Genomic DNA, 17,612 nt, shown 5'->3' with positions numbered 1-17,612 from the left:
ACCACAAACCCAGATCTTCCTAGCCGGCCCCTGGCTCATAAAGCAGTTCCACCACCCTGTTGATGATCAATCATGGGTTATTAGGCAGGATATTGATGATTTAGTGGCCCGGGCAGCAGGAGCCTCACCACTGGGTGGCCATCTTGCGTGCGCATCCCTCTACTGCCCCCCTTCATGAGTTCCTTTAATTAAACCCATTCTCACTAATTCAATAAGAAAGTGCAGTCTCCAACTCATAATATTTAGATTGTAGAAGCCCACTGGGACCCAGGCAGTATATATACTTAGCTGGGAACCCTGCAGCTGAGGCATGATCCTAATGTGATGCCTCTTTTGGTAGCATACTTTCTGGGTCCATTTTAGTTTGAGACCTATACCAGCTAACTACTTAACACGTCTGAACAGCTGCTTTGGCCACTACAGTCCCTACTTTGATTTACCAATTTTTGCTGCATGTACTCTAATGGAAGCTGGCTCTGGAGACCACTTGCCTGACTTAGGACCTGATTTAGATATTGGGGGTTTTACCGCCATCCCACTGATGCAACAGTCCCAAGTACTCCTTCTATTTGACATTGGTCCGCCCACTATATTTAGATGTAGCGGCAATAGGCAGAAGACCGCTGCGGTGACGGTCTTTGCTTCTGGTCGACGGTACTCCATCGCCATCACCCCGGCGGGATTGTGCCAGGCTGCCGTGCTGGCGGTCTGGGAGTGGTGGTGTCTCAGCGGAGTAAGTTCCTGATGCGGAGAAGAAAGGTAAGTACAACTTTTATATAGATCTAACAACACATGTCATGTTAGCATGCAATGCATGTGTAAACAATGTGTAAAATGTCTTTGTGTCACTTTTTGCATCCCGCTCGAACAACATATAAACACCATTGAATGACCCCTATACGATACATAGGAGAAATGTACGAATGGTTTACATTCGATACCGGCAACAACAGACTCATTTGGCATCGTGGTGGTGTCAGTGCAGCAAGGGGGGGACCAGGATGAAGGCATAGAAGAAGGAAACTGAACAGAGAAGCAGGAAATAGGCAAGTTATTGCCTCATTTCCTTCCATTCCGCCACCTCAAAGTAGGAGGTCTTCCTGGCATAGTTTGTCCCGCAGGAAGGCACATCATAATCAGCTTGGCGGGAATCTTGCCTAGAGTCCCGCCGCCCCCCCCGTGTCAGACCCTGCTGCTGTCGACCCGGTCCAGAAATAATGGCGGAGTTGGCTGGAGCATGGCGGTCTTCCCTCCAATGCCCAGCCAACATCTTAATCGGGCGAGCAGACTGCCAAGGCAGCAGGTGGGTCGACCTCCAAAAACGCAACGGCGGGACAAGTTCCTCCAAGATCTAATTCTGGCCCTATGTCTTTGTTTAGCTTTGATCAACTTTCCCCATGAGTCTTTATTCCCATTGATCATGCAGTGTATTGAATCTACATTATAAACTCGTTCGTCGAAGGTAAAATTTGAAACAAAAAGAACTGGATCGCTTGCATTTGCCTTTTGCAGGTAGGGAAGTAGTAAATTAATCTTGGCTAGGGTGTGAAGTAATTTATTAATAATTAATTAAAAAAAAAAAATTATTTATTGGCATTTATCTTGAATTAATTGTTAATTAATTTTTAATTGGTAATTAATTAAATTTCAATTGGTAATTAATTTTTATTAATTGATTAATTGATAATTATGTTAATTGTATACATTTATTTCCTGTAGCGGGTTGTGGGTTAATAGGGGAATAGGGTGGGAAGTAATTTAATTGTAATACGTAAATATTTTAATTTATTTGTTGGTATTTATTTTGAATTATTTGTTAATTAATTTTCAATTGCTAATTAATTAATTGGTATTTGGTAATTAATTAGTATTAAAAGGTAAGGAATTTTAATAATTAATTGTTATTTGTATTTTTAATTGATTAATTATTATATTATATTGAATTGGTAATTATTTTCTATAAATTTTTTATTGGCATTAATATTTAATTTATTTTTTATTAATATATGAAGTATTAACTTTCCCTACTGTTGCACTCACTGGAGTGGGAATAGTAATTTTTACCCCTACGCTAACCAACGCATTCCCTACTGTTACACTCTCTGGAGTGGGAATAGTAATGTTTACCCCTACGCTATCCAACGCTTTCCCTACTGTTGCACTCACTGGAGTGGGAATAGTAATTTTTACCCCTACGCTATCCAACGCTTTCCCTACTGTTGCACTCTCTGTAGTGGGAATAGTAATTTTTGGCCCTACGCTATCCAACGCTTTCCCTACTGTTGCACTCTCTGGAGTGGGATTATTAATCATTACCCCTACGCTATCCAACGCTTTCCCTACCGTTGCACTCACTGGAGTGGGAATAGTATTTTTTACCCCTACGCTATCCATTGCTTTCCCTACTGTTGCACTCACTGGAGTACGAATAGTAATTTTTACCCCCACGCTATCCTACGCTTTCCCTACTGTTGCACTCACTGGTGTGGGAATAATAATTTTTACCCCTACGCTATCCAACTCTTTCCCTACTGTTGCACTCTCTGTAGAGGGAATAGTAATTTTTACCCCTACGCTATCCAATTCTTTCCCTACTGTTGCACTCACTGGAGTGGGAATAGTAATTTTTACCCCTACGCTATCCAACGCTTTCCTAACTGTTGCACTCACTGGAGTGGGAATAGTAATTTTTACCCCTACGCTATCCAATGCTTTCCCTTCTGTTGCACTCACTGGAGTGGGAATAGTAATTTTTACCCCTATGCTAAACAACGCTTTCCCTACTGTTACACTCTCTGGAGTGGGAATAGTAATTTTTACCCCTACGCTATCCAATGCTTTTCCTACTGTTGCACTCAACGGAGTGGGAATAGTAATTTTTACCCCTACGCTATCCAACGCTTTCCCTACTGTTGCACTCTCTGTAGTGGGAATAGTAATTTTTGGCCCTACGCTATCCAACGCTTTCCCTACTGTTGCACTCTCTGGAGTGGGATTAGTAATCTTTACCCCTACGCTATCCAATGCTTTCCCTACTGTTGCACTCACTGGAGTGGGAATAGTATTTTTTACCCCTACACTATCCAACGCTTTCCCTACTGTTGCACTCACTGGAGTGGGAATAGTAATTTTTACCCCTACGCTATCCTACGCTTTCCCTACTGTTGCACTCTCCGTAGTGGGAATAGTAATTTTTACACCTACGCTATCCAATGCTTTCCCTACTGTTGCACTCACTGGAGTGGGAATAGTAATTTTTACCCCTACGCTATCCAACGCTTTCCCTACTGTTGTACTCACTGGAGTGAGAATAGTAATTTTTACCCCTACGCTATCCAATGCTTTCCCTTCTGTTGCACTCACTGGAGTGGGAATAGTAATTTTTACCCCTATGCTAAACAACGCTTTCCCTACTGTTACACTCTCTGGAGTGGGAATAGTAATTTTTACCCCTACGCTATCCAACGCTTTCCCTACTGTTGCACTCAACGGAGTGGGAATAGTAATTTTTACCCCTACGCTATCCAACTCTTTCCCTACTGTTTGCACTCTCTGTAGTGGGAATAGTAATTTTTGGCCCTACGCTATCCAACGCTTTCCCTACTGTTGCACTCTCTGGAGTGGAATTAGTAATCTTTACCCCTACGCTATCCAACTCTTTCCCTACTGTTGCACTCACTGGAGTGGGAATAGTATTTTTTACCCCTACGCTATCCAACGCTTTCCCTACTGTTGCACTCACTGGAGTGGGAATAGTAATTTTTACCCCGACGCTATCCGACGCTTTCCCTACTGTTGCACTCACTGGAGTGGGAATAATAATTTCTACCCCTACGCTATCCAACTCTTTCCCTACTGTTGCACTCTCTGGAGTGGGAATAGTAATTTTTACCCCTACGCTATCCAACGCTTTCCCTACTGTTGCACTCACTGGAGTGGGAATAGTAATTTTTACCCCTACGCTATCCAACGCTTTCCCTACTGTTGCACTCACTGGAGTGGGAATAGTATTTTTTACCCCTACGCTATCCAATGCTTTCCCTACTGTTGTACTCACTGGAGTGGTAATAGTAAATGTTACCCTCCCGCTATCCTACAGTAAAAATATTGTATATGTTTTTATTAATATTATGTTAATATCTATATATGTTTTGAGAAATAAAATTGTATGTTTTTTTATAACTTAAATTAATTATTTAATAATTTTAAGGTTATTTAAGTATTTTTAAGTATGTTTTAGTTAATTATTTTTAATATTTCATTAATTCTAATTTATTTTTAAAACATTTTTAAAAAATCGATATTTTGACTAACTATATTTTTTTAAACAATACCTTTAATTCAATAATTTTGTACTTACCTGTTTGTAGATAGGAATTTGATATTTTTTTATTCGATATTTTATCTTCGATATTTGTGTAATTCTATATTAGTGTAATCGATATTATGTCAGTGATCCATTAGACTAGGAGTGGAGAACATGCAACTAGAATTGCAATAAACCTGAAGTCTAGTAGCTTCCAAACTGTCCCATGCACGATGCATTTAAGAAGATGCATTCCCTGCCCACCTGGAAGTACCCACCCTCCCCAGAAATATTAGCCTCTATTATCAGTTTAGCTCGTGTTTGGGACAATACTAGTCTCAATAACAATGTACCAAAAATAGCGAAGCATTGCAATAGGAACTTTCCAATTAGCTGGTCTATACGTGCTAACTCCGCATTAAGCCCCACATCCTTTACAGTACAGCAGAGTGTATAGAGGCAAAAAGATAACAGTAAATAGATGAAAGCCAAGTAAAGCAGTGGGTAGATAAAGAGTGAGAAGAAAGAAACCACAGGAAATCAAGTAGGGATCTCCTTGTAGGGTAATACCAGAGGGCACATCAGTACACCCCCAGCCACACAACGGGAAAGGGGGTGGTCAGGTGTAGTCTCTTATGCTCAATATAAATTCCATGAAATAAGTAATGTCATGTAAGAAATACTGGCCTTGAACGTTCTGTAGTGTTCAGTCGACATTCCTCTGAGAGTTGCAGAAATTCAGTCACAGCAAGACCCACAGCGGTAAACCACTCTTGATCCTCAGCGGAGGCCCGGGATAGTCTCAGTGAGCCTTCCAGGAAGCACTTCTATCCTTGCTCCAACCCAGGCAGTGTTGGTCTCGCCGGCGAGCACGCTGTACCCCCTCTCGTACAGGCACAACCGGTGCGCTTCTAGTAATCTTCCACCTGCGGTGGGTTAGTGAAAAAGTGTTGCTTCCTTTGATGAGTGACCCGGAGATGCTCCGCGTAAAGCATTGCATAGTCTGTTTGGGCCTGTTGTAGCTTCCTCTTTACCAGTAGGAACTTCCTCCTGGCCTCCTGTACCGCTATTGTAAAGTCCGGATAGATCACAATGCTAGTACCTTAAAATATGAGTTGCTCTTTCTCCCTGGCCAGCCGGAGGGCAGCATAGTGGTCGAAATAATTAAGGATCTGAGCAACAATGGGTATGGTGTTACACTTGGAGGGGGTCGTGGTCCCTGTGAATGATGCGCCCTCTCAATCCCCTGCTGTATAGAAAAGGCATCATCACCACAGATAGCTTTGAACATTTGTTCAATATAGTCCTCCATTCTACCCATGTTCGTCCTGTCCGGCACACCCAAAATGTGCACATTGTTTTGTCGTAAGTGTGCCTCCAAATCTTTGTTTTTGGCAGAGATTACTTTTCAGAGGTGCTCCTTGTATAATAGTTGTTTTTTTCTGCTATTCGACGTGTCCGCAAGTTCAAAAATACAAAGCTCTGCTTCTTGAATGTGGTTATCCTGTTTCTTCAGCTTCTGAGAGAGAACGTCTACTCAGGTACACACAGATTCCATTTTAGCCTCTATTGATGATGTAATGCTCTGTTTCAGGGTCATTAGGAGGAATTTAATGTAATCTCCCGGGAACTGCTGGGTGCTAGGGAACTGTTCGGTCATAGCGTGGCCTGTGTCTTTGGACTGAGACCTTGCCATCCTGAGGGGCTCGAAGGGCTGCCTTGACTGCTTACCCTCAGTTCTGCCTATAGCAGGCCCCTCTGTGCCTTAGGAAAAGCAATATGTGCCACAAGCGACATGATCACGCTGTGCAATGCAAGCCTGTATAACCCACCTCACGAGCAGTCGAGACCACAGATTACGCAGCAAAAGAAAGCAGGAGCGGGCCCTCCTACCCACAATTTTAAAGCAGCGTAATGAGCCCTGCCAAGAGCAGGCACGGTGCGTCCATTGGGGCGTAGGGCGTAGCCACACTAAGCCCCATGGACCCACCGCATCGTCACTAAACTACAAATAAAAATATTAAAACAATCGCGCTACCCACCGGCCGGGAATCCGGGAGACACCCGACTTTTCCGGAGTGCGCAGAGGGGGTGGGGGGGAGGCTGAGGAGGCTGAGGAGGCTGGGCCTGCTGCAGCTGCGCAGGTGGATTTTAGGACAGAAACTAGCCTGCGCATGCGCAGATTGTTTTCCCTTTGCAGTTCCCCTTACAGAGAGGACCAGGGGGCTGGCCGCAGCCCCCGTGGATGCACAGGGCGACTGGGCGAGCAGTCATGGTGCCCCCACAGCCAATCCTGGCGCTGCATACAGCATCAGGATTGGCTGGTCAATACTATAGCCCTGGTACATACCCCCTGTCTGGGGGGGGCAGGGCCCTCTCCCTACCTCGTGCTGCGGCCTCTGTTTATGGGTTTGAAGACCTGACCTGACCGGACCCAGGAATCCTTAAGAGGGCGGGAGTCAAGTCCCGAAGGAACCGCTCGGCCAGGGAGACCTGTTCGTTCACACTCCAGTATGATCAGCTGAACCTAGTGCAGGTGTGCATGCTTACAGATTGTTTAGGAGGAAAGTTCCTGTTTCAGAACGTTTTAAAGATTTTGTTATCGTCTAAGTGACAAAGTAATGTACAGTTGAGCTGTGAGGTCTAGTCCTGTTCTTTTGTTACTGTTTAACTTTATTTTCATAATATTCCTCGCACTGTCGCATACAGTGTTTCTGTGATTCATTTTGTTACCGTTATTAAAGTTTTCCCCTACTTTGGCTTACTTCCTTTAATTTATCTACTGATGTGCATACTGCCCTGAATGTGTCACAGTGTCTGCACATTAAAGGGGTATAGCACATTCCCTTTCTGTTCAGGGGCCCAAAAATCCAAGAACCTGACTGCAGCCACTAAATTGCATTGCATCCCCTAAAACAAAATCCGTAATTTGAGCTCAAGGTTCCCAGAGAACCTCGAGCTGAGGAACCTGGCTCGAGTTTCAGTGGTTTGCCCACCTCTACGTAAATGTGGTATCGCTGTGTAAATAACACAGAAAACCTACGTGCGGAATAAACGGTATAAAAACACGTTATGAGAGAGCAACTCGCACAGTATATCTCACCGAACAGACTTGCAACTCCTGCCAGGAGACACAGAGCCCTGAAGAGTCCAAAGTCCACGCAAGAGCTGATCAATGAGCCCATGTTTGTTTTTCTGCATTCTGTGTCCTATAAAACCTGATTTTTTTAGGGGAATAAACATGATTACAGCCAGGTCACAGAATGCAAAGAAAAATGATGCGATGCACGAATGGACCTAGGAAAGCGTAGAGCTCTCGACTAGGGCAGATGGGAGTATTTTGAACATACATGCCAACCCTCCCGATTCAGGCGGGAGAATACCGATTTCAAGGCTAGTCTCCCGCCTACTGATTCCTGCATGCAGAAACCCCATTCAGATTGATGGATCAGGATCGGCTGGAAGCAAGGCAGCTTGAGCTCGGAAATATATCCTGAACCACAACGCTTTGCCTAGAAGGTGACAGGTTTTGACATTTAATTGTTGGCAGTTTTACAAGGCGCATACAAAAACTAAGTTTTTTGTTTACACTATGTTATTAAATTGCCAAAAATGAAATTATGATTATCTGTCACAAAGCATGCAAATAGACCCGATTCAGACAATTCCTCTCCTTTAATCTAATTTAAGCAGACCCTCCTCGGCGAATGAGGGGCAACCACGAATGATGCAGGAATAGGGACCCCTCAGGTGGCGATGCCAATATGCCTGCGAGGCTCAAACATAGGTGTTCTGTAATAATTGGTAGGTATCCTACCGAAAGGATGTTAAACCTCTGGTTTGCGTTCACTCCGGAACTCTACACTAACTGTGACCTTGAAAATTAACTGGATAATTGCCACCCTAACACCCACAGCTAAAAAAGTATAACATCTTTCCATTCCTTTCAGTTACCTCCAAGTTATTCCATCGCTCATTTGTTTGGCAAATGTTATTTTATTTATATTTCAATCACAGCTTCAACAGTGAAACCACCAGTCATCAAAAGGTATATATTTTATAAGTATGTAATTGTGTCACAGATTAAGCAGGGGTGGTGTTGACACCTATAAATATTTATGAACTTGTTCTGTCTGCAGAAAAATGCTCATAAAAAGGAAAGCCAGAACAGAGGTCAGAGGTGGGAAGCCAATGACAGTAAAGGAGGCCTAAAAGGAGAAATAATGAGAGAAACAGAATAAAAGATTGGGTATGGGCATAGCTCCAATTGGTGCAGCAGGTGCAGTGGGACCAGGACCCACAGGCTTACGCGATGCTCTGAACCCTGTTTGTAGCTGTATTTTAGAAATATTAGTGAGGCTTGCCCTCGCATTTATGTCCACATGAGATACAGTGAAAATCTATCCCCAAAATATCACTTAATTTTTGCATATGCCAGCCCTTTGTAGTTGACCGTCATCTGCCCTGAATAGAGTCGAATGGGAAATACTCTGTATATGGTCAAAGAATCTCAGACACTCAGTGCTAGGAAGTAACGTTATGCACGCGCTTGGAATGGCGCTTGGAATGACGGTTTTGGCCGCGCTCCTAACAAATGAGTGTAGCTGTTCTTAGTGTTCTAATGACTCGTTTTGGTGCCCTTCTGCCCTCTGTTAGATCCCACTCACTCACTACACACACATCCTTGCACCAATCCTTCATTCATGCATCCATCAACCCAGTAGTGCTGTTTTGTGAAAATTGACATCCATTCATCCATCCACCCATCCATTCACCCATCCATACAGCCATTCACCACACCCATACACTCATCCATTAATCCATCCACCATCCATCCATCCGCCATCCATCCATACAGCCAGCCACCCACTCACCACACACACATCCTTGCACCGATCCTTTATTCATACATCCATCAACCCAGTAGTGCTGTTTTGTAAAAATTGACATCCATTCATCCATCCACCCATCCATTCATCCATCCATACAGCCATTCACCACACCCATAAACCCATCCACCACAGCATCACTCAAAGGCACCACAACATCACTATGCGCTACCACAGCATCACTGAACGCCACAGCATCACTCGTCGCCACCACAACATCTCTCCGCGCCACCACAGCATCAATCCGTGCAAAAATTCAACAACAACTAGTTCAAATATGTTCTCTCAATGTTTCAAGCTTTATTACAAATGTCACAAAAATATTTTAATATTTCACTTCAGTTCTTGGATTTTCGTCACAATAAAATACACTATATACGCTCGCTTGCTGCAGTGCAATATGCAAATTAGTTTACGCCACACCACTGTCAAATGTCACCAGCCGCCCCTGGCCAAGAGTCCCCTCAATGCCTTGTGTGGGGTTCCATTACATACAGCTTCAGTCTCTAACCACTCCTTTGAACAATATGGGCATCAGGGGGTGGACTCCACCTGTGTTGTGTCTTTAGACCTGCACTGTTCATAGCAGGGACACCAAAAATGCCAGTCGCAGCCTCTCATGGTCGCACGGCCCTAGCGAGTTTCTCTTCACTTCCTGTAGGAAGCTCTGTGGTCTCAGTGACGCAGCCAACCAACAGTGCGGCCTTCACCTTCTCACTAGCACCTCGTCTGGGAGAAATCGGCCGTCAAAACCCAGGCTCGCTCCAGCCAGGCCCACCGCGAACCAGGCTGTGCACACCAAGCCAAGTGTGTCTGCAGCTCTTCACTGGGCCACCCTCCGCTTTCCTCACCTCGCTGGCAGCTGCGATGTCCTGTGGCACCTGCACTTCAGTCTCAGGATCTTCTCTGCTGTGTCTCCATTGTGCTTGCTCAGACTGCGTCTCTCCCGATCGTTCCCCAGGGATGTACTCGGTGTTTTCTGCTACCGGGAAGGAACTAACCACAAACCCAGATCTTCCTAGCCGGCCCCTGGCTCATAAAGCAGTTCCACCACCCTGTTGATGATCAATCATGGGTTATTAGGCAGGATATTGATGATTTAGTGGCCCGGGCAGCAGGAGCCTCACCACTGGGTGGCCATCTTGCGTGCGCATCCCTCTACTGCCCCCCTTCATGAGTTCCTTTAATTAAACCCATTCTCACTAATTCAATAAGAAAGTGCAGTCTCCAACTCATAATATTTAGATTGTAGAAGCCCACTGGGACCCAGGCAGTATATATAATTAGCTGGGAACCCTGCAGCTGAGGCATGATCCTAATGTGATGCCTCTTTTGGTAGCATACTTTCTGGGTCCATTTTAGTTTGAGACCTATACCAGCTAACTACTTAACACGTCTGAACAGCTGCTTTGGCCACTACAGTCCCTACTTTGATTTACCAATTTTTGCTGCATGTACTCTAATGGAAGCTGGCTCTGGAGACCACTTGCCTGACTTAGGACCTGATTTAGATATTGGGGGTTTTACCGCCATCCCACTGATGCAACAGTCCCAAGTACTCCTTCTATTTGACATTGGTCCGCCCACTATATTTAGATGTAGCGGCAATAGGCAGAAGACCGCTGCGGTGACGGTCTTTGCTTCTGGTCGACGGTACTCCATCGCCATCACCCCGGCGGGATTGTGCCAGGCTGCCGTGCTGGCGGTCTGGGAGTGGTGGTGTCTCAGCGGAGTAAGCTCCTGATGCGGAGAAGAAAGGTAAGTACAACTTTTATATAGATCTAACAACACATGTCATGTTAGCATGCAATGCATGTGTAAACAATGTGTAAAATGTCTTTGTGTCACTTTTTGCATCCCGCTCGAACAACATATAAATACCATTGAATGACCCCTATACGATACATAGGAGAAATGTACGAATGGTTTACATTCGATACCGGCAACAACAGACTCATTTGGCATCGTGGTGGTGTCAGTGCAGCAAGGGGGGGACCAGGATGAAGGCATAGAAGAAGGAAACTGAACAGAGAAGCAGGAAATAGGCAAGTTATTGCCTCATTTCCTTCCATTCCGCCACCTCAAAGTAGGAGGTCTTCCTGGCATAGTTTGTCCCGCAGGAAGGCACATCATAATCAGCTTGGCGGGAATCTTGCCTAGAGTCCCGCCGCCCCCCCCCCGTGTCAGACCCTGCTGCTGTCGACCCGGTCCAGAAATAATGGCGGAGTTGGCTGGAGCATGGCGGTCTTCCCTCCAATGCCCAGCCAACATCTTAATCGGGCGAGCAGACTGCCAAGGCAGCAGGTGGGTCGACCTCCAAAAACGCAACGGCGGGACAAGTTCCTCCAAGATCTAATTCTGGCCCTATGTCTTTGTTTAGCTTTGATCAACTTTCCCCATGAGTCTTTATTCCCATTGATCATGCAGTGTATTGAATCTACATTATAAACTCGTTCGTCGAAGGTAAAATTTGAAACAAAAAGAACTGGACCGCTTGCATTTGCCTTTTGCAGGTAGGGAAGTAGTAAATTAATCTTGGCTATTTGTGTTGTGTTATCTACAAGTAGCAATATTCGTTTATAGTCAAAAACTATAAAAATTATAACAAATACGCAGTTAAAGGCACAATAAATAAATACAAATTAGGAGCAGAATAATCAATCATGTACAGTCAATATGCACAAGTGCAATTTGGCTAGGAGGGGCGTGGCTTAGCAGGCCACGATGGCGGCTGTGTCCTGCTGAGGCTCCGCGATCGGGCTAGCATCCAGCCCAGTTCCCGAGATCGCCGGGAGCCTCCTCCCACTGGAAAAGCTCCTGGGACTCCCCCCGAGCATTGGGGTGCCGCTCCAACGTCCTCCGACAACGGCGGACAGGCAACGCAGGCCGATTCTCCAAAATCGGAGCGCCTCAACTCAAGATGGCGGGCGCGGCTCCGTCCGGCGGGTGCATACGCCGCCAGGAGCCGACCCAGTGACTGAAGACCCCGGGAGGCGGAACCGGCGACCACCTGCGAGGGATCCCGGGGCAACGGCGAGACCGACCCCCCCGGAGTACACACCGGACAGTACCTTCTCCTGATCCACCACCCCGGCGCGCAAGATGGCGGCCGCCGCACCAGGGCTCCACCGCACTGACGCTGCGACCTCACCGGGAGCCTGAACATTCTACGATATCACCCGCTCCGCCGCCGCGGGGCGCGGAGGACCGGCGGACGAGCTACCGGCGTGGTGGTGGGCCATTCCAGGGCCGGCAAACGTACCAGTACAGCGGCGGTGAGTGGCCGCCTCTCTCCCCCCCTTCCCCCGAGACACTTGGAGCCTGTGGCCCCCCCTGCGACCTCAGGGGCTCAGCAAGTCGATAAGGCTCACACTGCTGGCTAACTCGGGGACCCGGGGTGCCCTCGCGGGCCCCGCAACGACTATCGGACCCAAGCGCCTGACCCTAAGATGGCGCCCACAGAGGCCTGAACACCGCAAACGGCGCGAGCCTCACCACTGGGACCCCCTCGAATTCCCACCATCTGCCCTCTGGCCCTCCCGGCCGATACTGACGCTGTGCCACATGCCTTTTGACACCGGGACTGTCGGCTCCGACCGCCTCTGCCGCCCTGATCTAGTGCTTGTCCCCTGAGACGAGAGGAGGCCGCCCCAGACCCTGAGGGGACAGGAAAGACCGGCAGACGTTAAACTGCCCCCTGACCCGGCCACGTTGACCTACTGTACCCGGAGCACACAACCTCACCCCACGGAGCAGAGAGGATCCTCCTGCGGTCGGAGCAGCCGGCCCCTGGCAACCGCAAACCTCCCCTGACGCCCCTGGTGGGGGCTCCCCGAGGTGGAACATACCTCGCCTTGGGCCTGGAAAGGACCGAGGGAACTGACCAGCACCCGACTGCCGCCCACCCGGTAACACTGCGTGGCGATGACCTATCTCCCTCGGGACACGCAGCGACCAGGGGGAACCCCCCCTCCCCCTCCTAGCAGCACCCATGGGGAAGCCGAGAGCCACACAGCCGGCAGCGGTCCCGGAAACGGCCGTCGAGAAGATGCCACAGACGAGAGCATGGACGCAAACCAATTCGTCGCAAGCCGACCCTACGCTATCAGCGAAGCTGGACCAGGTGTTGGCGGCAATAGAAATGTCTCGCCTCTCAATGGAGGAAAGATTGGGCACCCTGACGACAGACATTAGCCTAATTCGGGATGAACACCGTAAACTGGCAGACAGGGTGAAAGAGGGTGAGCGGATTGTGACTGAACTACAACCAGCGGTGAAATCGCAGGAGGCAGACATGCAGGAGATCCTGCGCCGCGTGACGACCCTGGAGGAACGCACAGTGGATTTAGAGGGGCGCTCGAGACGCTGTAACATTCGCGTCCTGGGCCTGCCGGAGGGGATCGAAAATTCGGACCCCCTGACATACATGGAATCCTGGACTAAATCGTTCACCCCAGACTGCGACCGATCGCCGTTCTTCTCCATCGAAAGGGCCCACAGGGTCCCAGCCCGGGCGCCCAAGCCTGGTCTTCCCCCACGACCCATGCTGGCCAAGTTCCTACACTTCCGAGACCGGGATGCAGTGCTCCGCGCGGCCCGGACGGCGGGCCCCCTGCGGGTGGAAGACCAGCACGTCATGGTGTTCCCGGACTATGCCCGAGAGGTCCAACAGCGACGATCCACGTTTCTGGAAGTCAAAAGGCGCCTCCGCGCAAACGATCTTCAATATTCCCTGCTGTTCCCTGCCCGCCTCAAGGTAATCCACAAAGGGAAAGCCCTCTTCTTCGATACGGCGGCGGACGCGCAGGATTGGACCGAATTTCATTGCCCACTGATCCCTAAACCTGGACCCCAGAAGACACGCAACAATGACTCCAGACGATCCAGGAGACGGGGCGCGAGCCACGGGCGATCTGGACACCCCAAGAGCCTGGCGTCCTCCCAAGCTGGCTCACCTGACCTCGCACAAATCATACAGGAGCGGCGAGACGCCTTACGGGCGGCGACCGGACTGCACTCATCGCCCCCGGCTTCGGACCTGGAAGGTCAACCGCACCTGTTCACCCCGGAGAAAGACCGGGACAGTGATGGAACTATGTCGGGATTTGGCCCAATCTCTTCCCCCCTCGTGGTGACACACACATTGGATGCTACCCTAGCCAGCCAGCCTACCACCTCTTCGTGAATACCTGAACTGTCAACTGACATATCCTTTTCATGATTGCCTGTTGTAATGCGCGACATCTAGAAGCCTAGACTGCTCTACCAGATAAATGCGAGCTCCAGCGAGCGATACACACTTCTCCTGCTAGAGCCCGACCCGCGCACAGGCCCAGCAGCGACACATGCTGCCACCCCCGCGAATTTCTGTTGGTTTTCTCCCCTAGTGGGACACTAGTTTGGATATGCCACCCCCAGTGACGTATCCTCAGAATTGGGACTGTTACCCACCCAGAGTTCTAGTTGTTGTTAACTCCCCCAGTCCCCCCCCCACGTTTAAGGAAGCTTGGCGCGCAGGAACATACACGACACGCACACATGGGCGGCACACGGGAACTGTAGAGGTGCCCCTTCCCCAACCACGTCACCCTAGAAATGGCTGTCCCCCACTCTGACGTTAGTATCCTTACACTAAATGTACGGGGCCTACACACGCCCAACAAGCGCTACTCTGTATACTCCTACATACGGCGCATGGCGGCCAACATTGCGTTCTTACAAGAGACGCACATTAACGCTACTGAACTCATTCGCCTACAGGCCAAATGGCGAGGGACCATCTGCGCCACACAATATTCAGCGTTTGCACGCGGCGCATTAATCTGGGTGAGACCTGGTACTCCCTTCCGGGCGCTCCGGCGAGTAGTGGATAAAGAGGGCAGATACGCGCTACTGGAGGGAATTCTTGATGGGCAAGGGGTACTTCTTGGCAGCATATACGCCCCTAATACGGATCAGGACCGGTTTTGGGATCACCTTACGGGCGTCCTGGCCCAGTTCACCACAGTCCCATGGGTGCTGGGAGGCGACTTTAACTGCACACTGGACCCCTCGCTGGACCGCTCACATCCTCCCCCCACGCACTCCCCGGCCCCCCGGCAGGCGGCCCTCTTCAGGGCATGGACCACACACTGGGCGCTCACTGATGCATGGCGACACCTACACCCACTGGCTCGCATCTACTCCTTCCACTCGATTCCACACAACCTTCGGGTCCGCCTAGACCGTTTCCTCTGCTCTGCTCCGATCCTCCCTAAGGTTATATCTACAGATTACCTGGGACGGATCCTCTCAGATCATGATGCCCACATAATACGGCTTACCTGGCGCCCCCCGCATCCACCGGTCCCCACCTGGCGCCTCCCCAGAGACTGCCTGGCGGACCCGGTCTTCCAGGACGCGCACAAAACTAGCATACGCGACTACTTTATGCACAACGAGAACACAGCGTCATCGGTACTAGTGGAGTGGGACGCGTATAAAGTGGTGGCGAGAGGAGAATGCATTAAACAGATAGTGGGGGTCTGCCGCACCTTAGAACGATCACTCTTAACGACGGAACAGGCTCTAGCTGCTCTCACCAAACGGCCTGACGACTCGGAGGAACACGCCGTACTCACGGCGGAGGCCAAAACGGAATATCAAACTGCCTGCGCTGACCTCCGTAGGTATAATTTCAGGGCATACGCCTCTCGGGTGCACAAAGACAGAGACAAAACCGGGGCGCTTCTGGCCTGGATGGCGAAGCAGGACACCGAAATCAAGCCGATCACAGACATTCTCAACCCGGAGGGTGTACTGGTGCAATCACAAGATGAGATTCTCCTAGCATTCCAACGCCATTATGCACGAGTGTATGAAGCCCCGGCATGCTGTACCCTGTTTACCGCGGATCAGTTTTTAGGCCCTCTGACGCTGCCCACGATATCGGATTCCGACAAGCGCACACTAGACGCCAAGATAATTCCCTCTGACATCACCCAAGCGATACGCGCCATGTCCCGAAATAAAGCACCGGGACTGGACGGCTTCCCACTAGAATACTACGCAACATTCTCTCCCCTGGTGGTTCCCCGTCTGTCACGGATGTTCGGGGCGTCACTCCACCTGGGGAAACTACCCCAGTCGCTACGGGAATCCGTGATTGTCACCTTTCTTAAGCCCCACAGGGATCCGCTTCACATGGGGTCATACCGGCCTATCACCCTCCTGTCGGCTGATTGTAAGATACTGGGGAAGATCCTAGCTGATCGTTATGCGCAGATCATACGCCCGCTGGTCCACCCCGACCAATGCGGCTTCGTCCCCGGGAGGAATACCTCCCAGAACCTCCGCCGAGTCTTCCATATCCAAGATCAGGTACGCGACAGATTTCCCCGCGCTGCCTGCCTCATTATGGACCTAGAGAAGGCGTTTGACACCCTCACCTGGCCCTACCTGTTTTCGGTCCTGCGTCGCCTTAATCTCGGCCCGACGCTAATGGCATATACCCGCCTCCTATACACCGACCTCACTACTCGAGTTCGTATCGGGAAACGTATCTCACCGGCATTTGCAGTCCGACGAGGCACAAGACAAGGTTGCCCCTTGTCGCCCCTCTTGTTCGCGCTGGCGGTCGAGCCGCTGGCGGTTCGACTGCGTCGGGAAGGTGTGAACTGGGGAGTACCGCTTGCAGACGGGACCCATTGTGTGTCCATGTACGCGGATGATCTCCTCATATATGTCCGAGACATTGAAATGGACCTAACCCCCATAGGGGCCACATTGGCGGACTTTGCAACTGCCTCGGGTCTACAAGTCAACTGGGACAAGTCCGTGGTTTACCCCCTTCACCCGGACCTACCCCCCCGAGACATCGACCTCGGACCGCATAGTCTTTCATGGTCCGCGGAGGCTCCCCGATACCTTGGCGTCCGCTTATACCATTCTCCGACGGACATCCTTGAAGGCAATCACCGCGCGGTACTCGAGAGTCTGCGCCCGACGGTCGCCTTTTGGAATAAATTACCACTGGCCCCGATTGGACGGATAGCCCTTGCTAAAATGGTGATGCTCCCCCGGCTCCTCTACCATTTCACAAACCTGCCGGTGATACCACCCAGGTCCTTCTTTCGCGACGTTGATTCCCTCTTGGGAACTCTCATCTGGGGAGCAGGCCGCCACAGAGTCGCCCTGAAAACTCTTCAACTCCCCACAACACAGGGGGGACTCGGGGCTCCATCCTTCGAGGCATATTTCCTCGCAGCACAGCTCCAGTGGCTGTCCTACTGGACGGCGGACCGTTACCCTCAGGAAACGGTTACTCCTACTGGTAGAATCACGACCCCGGAACTCACCCGTCTGCTCCTCCCGGGCACCAAGCCACGGCGCACTTATCCCCTTCAGGTGATGATAGCGCGCCGATGTATGCTGCGGAT

Source organism: Lissotriton vulgaris, chromosome 8, assembly GCF_964263255.1.
Source record: "Lissotriton vulgaris chromosome 8, aLisVul1.2, whole genome shotgun sequence".
Lineage (NCBI taxonomy): Eukaryota > Metazoa > Chordata > Amphibia > Caudata > Salamandridae > Lissotriton > Lissotriton vulgaris.
This window is presented reverse-complemented; position numbering follows the sequence as displayed.